Source organism: Macaca mulatta, chromosome 11, assembly GCF_049350105.2.
Source record: "Macaca mulatta isolate MMU2019108-1 chromosome 11, T2T-MMU8v2.0, whole genome shotgun sequence".
NCBI classification, from domain to species: Eukaryota; Metazoa; Chordata; class Mammalia; order Primates; family Cercopithecidae; genus Macaca; species Macaca mulatta.
The window spans coordinates 21,574,903-21,586,681 of NC_133416.1; the positions used below are offsets into that span (position 1 = coordinate 21,574,903).

The following is an 11,779-nucleotide window of genomic DNA, read 5'->3' on the forward strand; positions in this document are numbered from 1 at the left end:
GTAATGTACTTAGAACAATTTTTGGCAAATAATGAGCATTCAGTAGGTATTTGGAATTGCTGTAACTCAGCTGTTGCTAATAGCATATTATTATCACAGTGAATTTTTGTTAGGCTGATATGTGCCTAGTTTTTCTAGTCAAGGAAAAAATTGTATTCATTTTTATATTTCTAGGACCTGGTTAAAAAAAAAAAAATTACAAGTTCTAGGCTGAGCAAGGTGGCTCACGCCTGTAATCCCAGCACTTTGGGAGACTGTGGGGGGGTGGATCACGAGGTCAGGAGTTCAAGACCAGCCTGGCCAAGATGGCGAAACCTTGTCTCTACTAAAAATACAAAAATTAGCTGGGTGTGGTGGCCTGCACCTGTTATCTCAGCAACTGGGATAGCTGAGGCAGGAGAATCACTTGAACCCAGGAGGTGGAGGTTGCTGTGAGCTGAGATTATGCCCCCGCACTCAAGCCTGGGTGACAGACCAAGACTCATCTAAAAAGAAAGAGAAAGAAAGAAAGAAAGAAAGAAAGAAAGAAAGAAAGAAAGAAAGAAAGAAAGAAAGAAAGAAAGAGAGAGAGAGAGAGAAAGAAAGAAAGAGAGAAAGAGAGAAAGAAAGAGAAAGAAAGAAAGAAAAGAAAAAGTACAGGTTCTAGAAGATACTCTGTATACTTCTGTGAATAAATGAGTAAGCCTCTGGGTCACAATAGCCAAGGAGATTCCTCTCTTGGGAAAACAGGATTCCAGAGAGAGAGAAGTCCCAAAGAACAGTATATCCCACGTTTCCGGCCCAGATGCCCCAGATCCACTTAAATGGAAAGTAGAGAGAGTTTTGTGGTATGAACCTGTGGCGCTGCTTGAAAAAGCGAACACCCCATTGCTTGAGGGCCCAGGAGAAAAGGTTTGCGAACAGTGGGTGAAGAGAGGATATTCCTTCCAAAGCTAGACCCTGCCAATCCCAACTAAGAAGCCCCTCCTCCCACGTGTTTTATACAAAAGGTGAGATGGATCCATGTGAAATGGGGCAAGCCTTTGATTGGACAAGCTCAGGGATAATAGTAAACAGAAGGTACTTTAGATTACACATGTCTAGGCATAGGAAGCTCACCAAGACATTGAATGGCGCTTAGAATAGAATAGTGATTAGCACAATGTTGGTACTCAATAAATAAATGTTAGATTGATCCATAAATTATAGAAAGAATAAAATGATGAACAAACAACAAGGAATAAGATTATCAATCAATCAGTCATGGTGGCGAATCCTCAAATTATATTGTGAAGGTGACTGGTTAACAATAGTCTACAGTGTCCGGAGGAACACTGGACCAAGGAATTACTAAAAGGTCTGGAGTCATTTGCATTTGAAAAAGGCTGTATGCTATACAGTGGAGAGTTTTTAAAAATTAGCTTAATAAGAACTCTGCTTAGCTTTATTTGGTTAACAGCATGAAACATTTGTCCCTTGCAGAGTGTTCAACACTCTATCTCAAAGTTTAAAAAACACATAAAACTAAAATTAAATTTATGCTTAGAAATATAAACTATAATGCACGTTTGAAAACAAGGGCAATTTCTGGTATGAAGCTATGGCATTTTAAAAAATTTCTGTGGTGGTTAAATACTGTTAGTGTTTTTATTTATTTATTTTTTGAGATGGAGTCTTGCTCTGCTGCCCAGGCTGGAGTGTAGCCGCATGATTCTGGCTCACTGCAACCTCTGCCTCCCAGGTTCAAGCGATTCTCCTGCCTCAAACTCACGAGTAACTAGGATTACAGGCACCTGCCACCAAGCCCAGCTAATTTTTGTATTTTAGTAGAGACAGGATTTCACCATGTTGGCCAGGCTGGTCTCGAACTCCTGACTTCAAGCGATCCACCTGCCTCGGCCTCCCAAAGTGCTGGGATTACAGAAATGAGCCACCGTGCCCGGCGTATCTTTATTATTTTTTAAAATTAATTTTTTTGACAAGAGGAAAGAGTTTTCGAATAAGCGAGAAGCAGCGGTTCCCAGCGCAGCTGAGAGACAGTCCCTGCGGCTGAGAGTGGCAGCGGGGGCGGGCGGTCCCAGCGGCTACCGGTGGCCCTGGGCACTGGCATTCATATGGTCTCGAATGCTGATGGCCTGTTTGAGCAGACTTCCACGCTGCGGAAGTAGACGCTGCTGTCCACCAGCTTCTTCACGGCGCTGCGGTCGTACTCCGCGGTGTAGATGGCTCCCTGGCTCTGCACCTCCCAACGCTGCATGGCTGCCTTGTGCCGAGCCAGCTCCGGGAGGGAGGGGCGCACGTGCTCCTGCAGCCGGTACAGGGCCACCGACGGCTCATTCGCCAGGACGCAGATGCTCTCAGTGAATGTGTCCGTGACTTTCTTCCCCTTGAGCTGCATCTCCGGTTCCTCCATAGCGACCGCGGCCTCTTTGTTTTTTAATATATGTTTTAAACATGGTAAAATAAACAGCACAAAATTTCTGTTTCAACCGTTTTTAAGTGTTCAATTCAACGGCATTAAGTACATTCGCCATGTTGTGCAACCATCACCACCAACCGTTTCCAGAAGTATTTTTATCATCCCAAACAGAAACTTTACCCATCAAACAGTAACTCCACATTCCACTCTTCTCCAGCCCCAGCTAACCTCTATTATATTTTCTGTCTCTATGAATTTGACTATTCCATTTACCTCTTATAAGTGGAATCGTACAATCTTGCATATTTCACTTAGCATCATGGTTGTGTGTGTGTGTATTTTGTTTTTTGGTTTTGTTTGTTTGTTTGTTTTGAGACGGAGTCTCGCTCTGTCGCCCAGGCTGGAGTGCCGTGGCGCGATCTCAGCTCACTGCAAGCTCCGCCTCCCAGGTTCACGCCATTCTCCTGCCTCAGCCTTCCGAGTAGCTGGGACTACAGGCGCCCGCCACCACACCCGGCTAATTATTTTGTGTTTTTAGTAGAGACGAGGTTTCACGGTGTTAGCCAGGATGATCTTAATCTCCTGACCTCGTGATCCGCCCACCTCGGCCTCCCAAAGTGCTGGGGTGACAAGCGTGAGCCACTGCGCCCGGCCAGCATCATGTTTTTAAGGTTCATCCATGTGGTAGCAAGTATCACAATTTCACTCCTTTTTAAGGCTGAATTCTATTCCATTCTATGGAATATCATTTTATTCTATGTATAGATCACATTTTGTCTATCCACTCGTCTATCAGTGGACATTTGGGTTGTTTTCCTTTTGCCTGCTGTGAATAATGCTGCTCTGAACATTGATGTACAGGTATGTTTGAGTCCCTGTTTTCAGTCCTTCTGGGTATACACCTAGAAGTAAAGCAAAATTGCTGGATCATGTGGTAATTCTATATTTAACTTTTTGAAGAACCAGTGTTTTTATTATGTATTTTATTTTTAGAGACAGAGTCACTCTGTCGCCTAGGCTGAAGTGTAGTAGCACCATGATAGCTCACTACAGCCTCAAATTCCTGGGCTCAAGTGATCCTCCCGCCTCAACTTCCTAAAAAACTGGGACTACACGCTTGTGCCGTCATGCCTGGCATGTGTTCCTATTTTTTATGTGACAGAATCTTTTTCTTGATTGCTAAGTTAAGAAAGTCTGAATTCTGCTATGCTATGCTATGCTATGCTATGCTATGCTATGCTATGCTATGCTATGCTATGCTATGCAGGAATGTATACTATCAATATGTAAAATGTAGCATAAGTTTTAGTTAATCATAATCATTTTACAGGAAAAAGCAGGTTCTTCATAATATTTCGGGCTAAAGATTGGGATGTGGTAAGAGGAGATTGCTATAATCAAATAACATTCCATCCAGGAGATAACAAAGATAGTAAGAATATATCTGTTCCTCATGCTCTCCTTCCTCCCAACTTCAAACATGCATCAATGTAAAATCTTTCCCTGACGTCACTTTCTGAAGTTGGTATGCTGGCATAGAATCCACGGTCCTGATGTGTCTTCCATTTTCTCTTTTGATGACTATTCCTTTGTTCTTACCTATCAAAGAATAAGGCTAAATAAATTATTTCTTTGAGTGTTTATATCTTCAGTGTTTCATTTTCTCACACTTTTATTATAGTCTTTATTTATATAATTAGCTACCATTGCTGCATAGGCCTATTTGTTAAAAATCTTACCAATACCTCTCAATGTTTTCAATCTGTTCTCTTAATAATGAGATCCGGGCCAGGTACGGTGGCTCATGCCTGTAATCCTAGCTCTTTGGGAGGCCAAGGTGGGTGGATGGTTTGAGCTCAGGGGTTGGAGACCAGCCTGGGCAACATGATGAAACCCTGTCTCTGCAAAAAATACAAAATTAGCAAGGCATGGTGGTGCATGCCTGTAGTTGCAGCTACTTGAGGGACTGAGGCAGAAGGATTGCTTGAGCCGGAGAGGTTGAGGCTGCAGTAAGCTGAGATCGTACCACTGCACTCCAGTCTGGGTGACAAAGTGAGACCCTGTCTCCAAATAAAAAAAAAGGAAAAAAAAAGAGAGAGATTTGAAATAAACATAAGGTTCTGAAGTTTTTGTATGATTGGATAGATCATTGTTCTATAGGCCCCTTTTCTGTTTATCATCTTCTACTTAGTGAGCATCACTTATCCCTGAAAAAGTTCTCCTTGAGTTAATTTTAAGTAGAAAAATAACATTAATTTATTGAGTCTACTTTGAGCTGCCACTTCCAAAACAAAACAGCAACAAGTTTTAAAGCAAATTTCTTTTCTTCTATATTCTCTAGATGTGTGGTTTAAAACGGGGATTTGGCAAAGTTCACCAGCAGTCCTTAGGATTACATTGGTACTGAAGTAAAGCGAGGGAAAAAAAAAGTAAAATTGGAGATGAGATAAAACTATACTCAGTCCAAAAGGATCATGAGCTCTGATGGCTAGGGAGAGAGGAGAAGAAAGATACACTGATGCTAAAAAGGGACTTTTTGTTGTTTGTTTTGTTTTTGCTTTTTGACAGACAGGCAGGGAAAACAGGGAGAGTAATCTAACACAGATACAATTCCTAAGGCATAAGCTCATGCTAACTGTATTGTAACAAAGTTAGTCAAGTAGCTTGTTAAAACAAATACTATAGGAATTGTGTGGGTTTCAAAGAATTCCCAGGAGACCAGTAGTGAATAAAAATTTTCAGAATATTTTCTAGAATTAGACAGTATGGGACCAGGCATGGTGGCTCACTCCTGTGACCTCAGCACTTTGGGAGGCTGAGGTGAGTTTGAGACCAGCCTGGGTAACAGGCGAGTTGAGCCCAGGAGTTCAAGATCAGTCTGGGTAACATGGTGAAACCCTGTCTCTACAAAAAGTACAAAAATAAGCCAGGCAGCCCCGCGAGGTGGCTCAGGCCTGTAATCCCAGCACTTTGGGAGGCCAAGGCGGGCTGATCACAAGGTCAGGAGATTGAGACCATCCTGACTAACACGGTGAAACCCCGTCTCTACTAAAAATACAAAAAAATTAGCAGGGCATGACGATGGGCGCCTGTAGTCCCAGCCACTCAGGAGGCTGAGGCAGGAAAATAGAGTGAACCAGGGAGGCGTAGTTTGCAGTGAGCCAAGATCTTGCTACTGTACTCCAGCCTGGGCAACAGAGTGAGACTCTGTCTCAAAAAAAAAAAAAAAAAAAAAAGAAAGAAAGAAAGAAAGAAAAGAATATGGGATTTTAGAATAAAGGAATGACCATGTTTAATGAAAAAAGTCCTCTTTTAGGCAGCACACTCCTGTGGTTTGTCCAATTTCTTTTTTTTTTTTTTTTTTTTTTTTGAGACGGAGTCTTGCTCTGTAGCCCGGGCTGGAGTGCAGTGGCCGGATCTCAGCTCACTGCAAGCTCCGCCTCCCGGGTTTGCGCCATTCTCCTGCCTCAGCCTCCTGAGTAGCTGGGACTACAGGCGCCCGCCACCTCGCCCGGCTAGTTTTTTTTTGTATTTTTAGTAGAGACGGGGTTTCACCGTGTTAGTCAGGATGGTCTCGATCTCCTGACCTCGTGATCCGCCCGTCTCGGCCTCCCAAAGTGCTGGGATTACAGGCTTGAGCCACCGCGCCCGGCCGGTTTGTCCAATTTCTTTCTGGTAGTGTGTTGTATTCAATATTGCTCAAAAGGAATTGTCATCTGTAGATCTCAGAAATCTTTTATTATTATTCTGAAATTTCATTATGTTTCCCCCTAAAGATAATTAATATTAACATTTTCTTATAATCCTTCTAGAAATTTTTCTCTGCATATTATTTTGCTAATAAAATTGAGATTAAAATAGCACCAGACTACCCATGTATGTGTGTATGTGTGTGTGTGTGTGTGTGTGTGTATCTGGCTTCTTTAACTTCATATTAAAATGAAAGTTACCTTTTTACTTCACAAAGGGTAATGATTATAAAAATAATTTTTATCTATACAATTACAAATGTAAAGATAAGTTACTGAGTGAGGTTCTGAATGGACCTATTGTCCTAGGTATTTTTATGGATAGGATTTGTTAGATAAGAACCTACAAAAAGTGCTCTGCAAGAAGTCTTACTAATTTTCCTGTCCATGTTAGTTAGTTGGTTTTCTGTTGTTGTAAAGGAACGCCTGAGACTGGGTAATAAAGAAGAGAGGTTTATTTGGCTTACAGTTCTTCAGGCTGCACAAAAATGGCATGAGCATCCACTTGGCTTCTGGTGAGGCCTCAGGAAGCTTTGACTTCTAGTGGAAAGTGGGGGAGAAGCAGGTGTGTCACATGGCAAGAAAGAGAGCAGCAAGGGAGATGCCAGGCTCTTTAAAACAACCACGTCTCACATAAACAAATAGAGTGAGAATTCACTCATTACGAAGGGGACAACACCAAATCATTCATGAGGAATCAGCCCCCATGACCCAAGCATCTGTCACTAGGGGATCACATTTCAACAGGAGATATGGAGGGGACACACATCCAAACTATGTCACCATGCATTTCAAAATAGATTCTTGTCTAGGCATGGTGGCTCACGCCTGTAATCCCAACACTTTGGGAGGTTGAGGAGAGGGGGATCACTTGAGCCCAGGAGTTTGAGAACAGCCTGGGCAACAAAATAAGACCTCATCTTTACAAATAAAATTAACCAGATGTGGAGGGATGCACCAATAGTCCCTGCTACTCAGGAGGCTAAGGCAGGAGGATCACCTGAGCCCAGGAGGTCTGAGGCCATAGTGAGCTGTGATTGCATCGCCATAATCCAGCCTGGGTGACAGAGGGAGATGCTGTCTGAAATAAAATAAATTCATTAACTTAATTAAATAATAAAAAAATAAAAATAGAGCCTCTGGTGAATGATGACGCTGGCCATAGTAAAGAGCAAATACAGTGGCCAAAAGGCAATTGTTCAATTTAAGAATGATTTTTCAAAGAGCATCTATTCACTAAAACCCACTCTTGCCTTTACCATGCACCATTACACCTAAATGACCAGTGTAGTTACCGAATATTGATGCTCTGATTCCAAATTGGCTTCTATTGGTTATAATTTAGCTAAGATCCAGTTTTTCATGAATAAAAAGAATCTATCTCTAAATCTAGTAAGCTTAGATCGCTTATCAAGTATATTATAGAACCAAATTATACTTTAGTTGGAAGATTAGATTATATGACTGATAAGGATTCTTTCCACTATATGGGGAATATTTTAATTCATTCGTTCATGATAGATATTTAGTTAAGTCTACCATGAGCTTTTACATGTGAAACTTAAGCACTAATTTTTTCCAATGGTGAAATGTAGAATTGCTGGCCTTCCTCTCTAGACATTTGAGACAACACAGATTTTCATAGTTTGATACAGATAGAACTTAAAATTTTTTGTTATAAAAAGAAAATATGCTCAATAAGGAAATATTGAAAAATACAAGTAAGTACAAAGAGAAAGACTATTACAAGAAGCTAATCACTGGTCAGATGTGGTGGCTCACGCCTGTAATCCCAGCACTTTAGGAGACCAAGGCAGCCGGATCACTTGAGGACAGGAGTTTGAGACCAGCCTGGCCAACATGGCAAAACCTCGTCTCTACTAAAAATACAAAAATTAGCTGGGTGGGGTGGCATGTACCTGTAGTCCCAGCTACTCGGGAGGCTGAGACAGAGGAATCCTTGAACCTGGGAGGCGGAGGTTGCAGTGAGCTGAGATCGCACCACTGCACTCCAGCCTGGGCGACAGAGCAAGACTCCATCTCAGAAATAATAATAATAATAATAATCACTGCTTACAGTTGGATATATGTCCTCCTCTGCTTTCCTCATTACAAACGTATTTTCTAACTTGTCCCCCAAAATAGGTATCATGTTATCCATATTATTTGAAGTCTTTCTTTTTCACTAATTATACATTATGAACCTTTTCCCAGGTTTGCGGTCTTCTAAAACCACACTTTTAATGCCATGCAGTTTAATAGCCTAGTTATACCAAAATGTGCCTAACAAAACTCAAATTCCTGGGCATTTATAAGGGAAAAAAAAGTACTATGATGAACAACTCTTCACATATCACTTTGCCCACACCTCTTATGATATCCTTAGGATAAATTCCAGGAAGCATTATTTCTGGGCCAATGGGTATACACATTTTTAGACATTTGTCTCATATGGTCAAGTTGCCTTCCAGAAAATTAATATGGTTGTTTTTGTTTTGTTTTTTGTTTTGAGACGGAGTCCCGCTCTGTCGCCCAGGCTGGAGTGCAGTGGCCAGATCTCAGCTCACTGCAAGCTCCGCCTCCCGGGTTTATGCCATTCTCCTGCCTCAGCCTCTCGAGTAGCTGGGACTACAGGTGCTCGCCACCTTGCCTGGCTAGTTTTTTGTATTTTTTAGTAGAGACAGGATTTCACCAGGTTAGCCAGGATGGTCTTGATCTCCTGACCTCGTGATCCACCCGTCTCAGCCTCCCAAAGTGCTGGGATTACAGGCTTGAGCCACCGCACCCGGCCAAAAATTAATATCTATTTTAACTCCCATTAGTAGTATATGAGAGTTCCACCTTCCCCACAACCTCTATAAAAATGGATACATTTCCCCCTCAAGTTCTTTTTCTACACCCAGTACTTAAGGAATTGTATCTCATGACTGTTTCCCTAATTCCTAATAGTGTCTGCCACATAGTCCATGTTCAAGAAATATTTATTCAAGAGAATGAATGAATAATAAACATTCTTTAAGCTAAACATGAAGTGGATATGGGGAAATAATAGAATGCAGAGGAAAAAAAAGAAAAACTAAACAAAGAATCAGGAGGCTAGCTCTGCTGCTAAGCCATTGTATCACTAAGGGCAAATAATTTAACCTGTCTGACCTCTTCTCAGAACTGGTTTCATGGGCATTCAACCTGAACAGTCACAGAGGGCCCTGTACTCAGAGGGACCTGTGATTGATTTACTTCTCTGCTGTTGCCTTCTTGAAATGCTGAATAATTTTTGAGCAGGAAGCCCAGCGTTTTCATATTGCAGTGTGCACTGCAAATTATGTAACTGACGCTGCCTCTACTTCCTCAACCATAAAGCATGACAGTACAGAAAATGAGGCCAATTCACACCACAGCAATTTGATTCTATGAGTTTCTCCTGAATTCAACCCAAGAGGCTACAATTTAGGTACATAAACATCTTGGAACAAGTTTGAGAGCCATTCTAATTGCTTGATGAAGATTCTTCATTCTGTGAAATACTCAGCCCTTTTCTTTAACCCATCTCTATCAAGTGGTCTCCTTCAGCCGTTCCTTCTAATTCTGCTTCATAATTGCATTGGATTATACTTACTCCTGCAGCACTGCAACCATTAACCTTTAAGTATGAAGGGACTGGAAAAGAGAAAGTTCCTTTTGATGACAAATTCTTCTGGTGTGAAAAGAAAGATTTATCCAATACAGTTTCCTATAATGAAGGTATTGAGCAGAAAAAGAGAAAGACTTTGAAAGATCATTTTGAGCTTCTAAGCAAGTCATAGATAATTAGAATGTTAGTACAATGTGGTTCCTTTCTATTTTGTTTAACTGTTTGTAAAAGCAACTCATTTCCATCCCCAAATTAAGTATAATTTCATCGGGGACAGTTCTCATATACAACATTTAAGAAGGAAATAAATGCTGCTCCAAGTTTATTCTTGAGTAATCATTTTGAAAATAAGTAATGAACTATAGAGGAAAAAAACACAGCAAGCTGCCCAGAGATGGGAACTGCATGTAAATTACTACTAATCTCAATTATCTATTCTTCTCTACCTAGAAAAATGCTATCTTTATTTTAAAACTCCCTCCTTCCTTCCCCCTTCCCTTCCCTTCCCTTCCCTTCCCTTCCCTTCCCTCCCCTCCCCTCCCCTCCCCTCCCCTCCCCTCCCCTCCCCTTCCCTCCCCTCCCCTCCCCTTCCCTTCCCTTCCTCTTTCTTGTTGGATTCTTGCTCTTGCTGCCCAGGCTGGAGTGCAATGGCTCATCTGTAACCTCCGCCTCCCGGGTTCAGCTATTCTCCCTGCCTCAGCGTCCCAAGTAGCTGGGGATTACAGGCGCCCTCCATCACACCCAGCTAATTTTTGTATTTTTAGTAGAGACAGGTTTTACCATGTTGGTCAAGCTAGTCTTGAACTCCTGACCTCAGGTGATCCGCCTGCCTCAGCCTCCCAAAGTGCTAGGATTACAGGTGTGAACCACCACACCTGGCCTATTTTAAAACGTTTCTATCTGAGCAGGTCAAGCTATTTTAAGATGTTATCTGTTTCAACACACAAAATGAAACGTGGAGGGCAAACATGCTGCCATTTTACAGAGATACAAAGTGAAAATATTTTGCACCAAAGTTGCATGAAGCTTAGATCTTTCTGTCTAATGATCTTGGTTGCATCTTGAAATGTTTAATAAAAACTCATGGCCAACTAATGGATTGAAACAATTTGGGAGGCTTTTAATTTTTTGTTGTTGTTGTTGTTGTTGTTTACTCTTTAGACTTAATTATATATAGAAAAAACCATATGATTTAAATCTTCTTGACAATTTTGTCTTATTCCTAATCATCATCATCATTACTATTATTATTTGAGACAGAGTCTCACTTGATCACCCAGGCTGGAGTGCAGTGGTGTGATCTTGGCTCACTGCAACCTCTGCCGCCCAGGTTCAAGCAATTCTCCTGCCTCAGCCTCCTGAATAGCTGGGATTACAGGCGCCTGCCACTGCGCCCGGCTAATTTTTGTATTTTTAGTAGAGATGGGGTTTCACCATCTTGGCCAGGCTGGTCTTGAACTCCTGACCTTGTGATCCACCTGCTTCGGCTTCCCAAAGTGCTGGGATTACAGACGTGAGCCACCACACCTGGCCAATCATTATTATTATTAATAGTACTTTTCTACAGAGTATGTGTTTGGGAGAATTTTGTTAATATTGGCATTGTTGATATTCTGAGACTTTCACTGAAAGCTGAGTAGACAGAATTTAATCACAACATATGTCTGTCAGTGCATAGTTGGCAAAGGTACCTATTTTGGTTCAAGTTTTCTGTCAAGTCTGCTTTCTGATTGCAATAATATATTTGTAATGGGTAGTCTATAAAGAGAGTAAAGTAGTAGGAACATTTGGAAGGTCAACTAACTTTTGACTGTTATAGTTCAAATTCAGATATCAAAGAAGTTGAGAGTCTACCAGAATGAGTTAAAGCAGCTTCTGTGTTTGCCTCTCTTTCAGGAAACAAGGTAAGCAATGAGAAAATCTGGTTTATCTAAGACTTACTGAAATGTGGCCACTTTTATGTATGTGATTTTGAATGCGTGTGTGGGGATTCATTCATTC

The 11,779-nt window shown here is 41.4% G+C and overlaps 1 pseudogene; it reads right to left on the reverse strand.

Moving 5' to 3' along the window:
• Positions 1-2,063: 2,063 nt before the first annotated feature.
• Positions 2,064-2,392, reverse strand: LOC703523 (BLOC-1-related complex subunit 8 pseudogene; annotated as a pseudogene).
• Between the last annotated feature and the right edge of the window lie 9,387 nt (positions 2,393-11,779).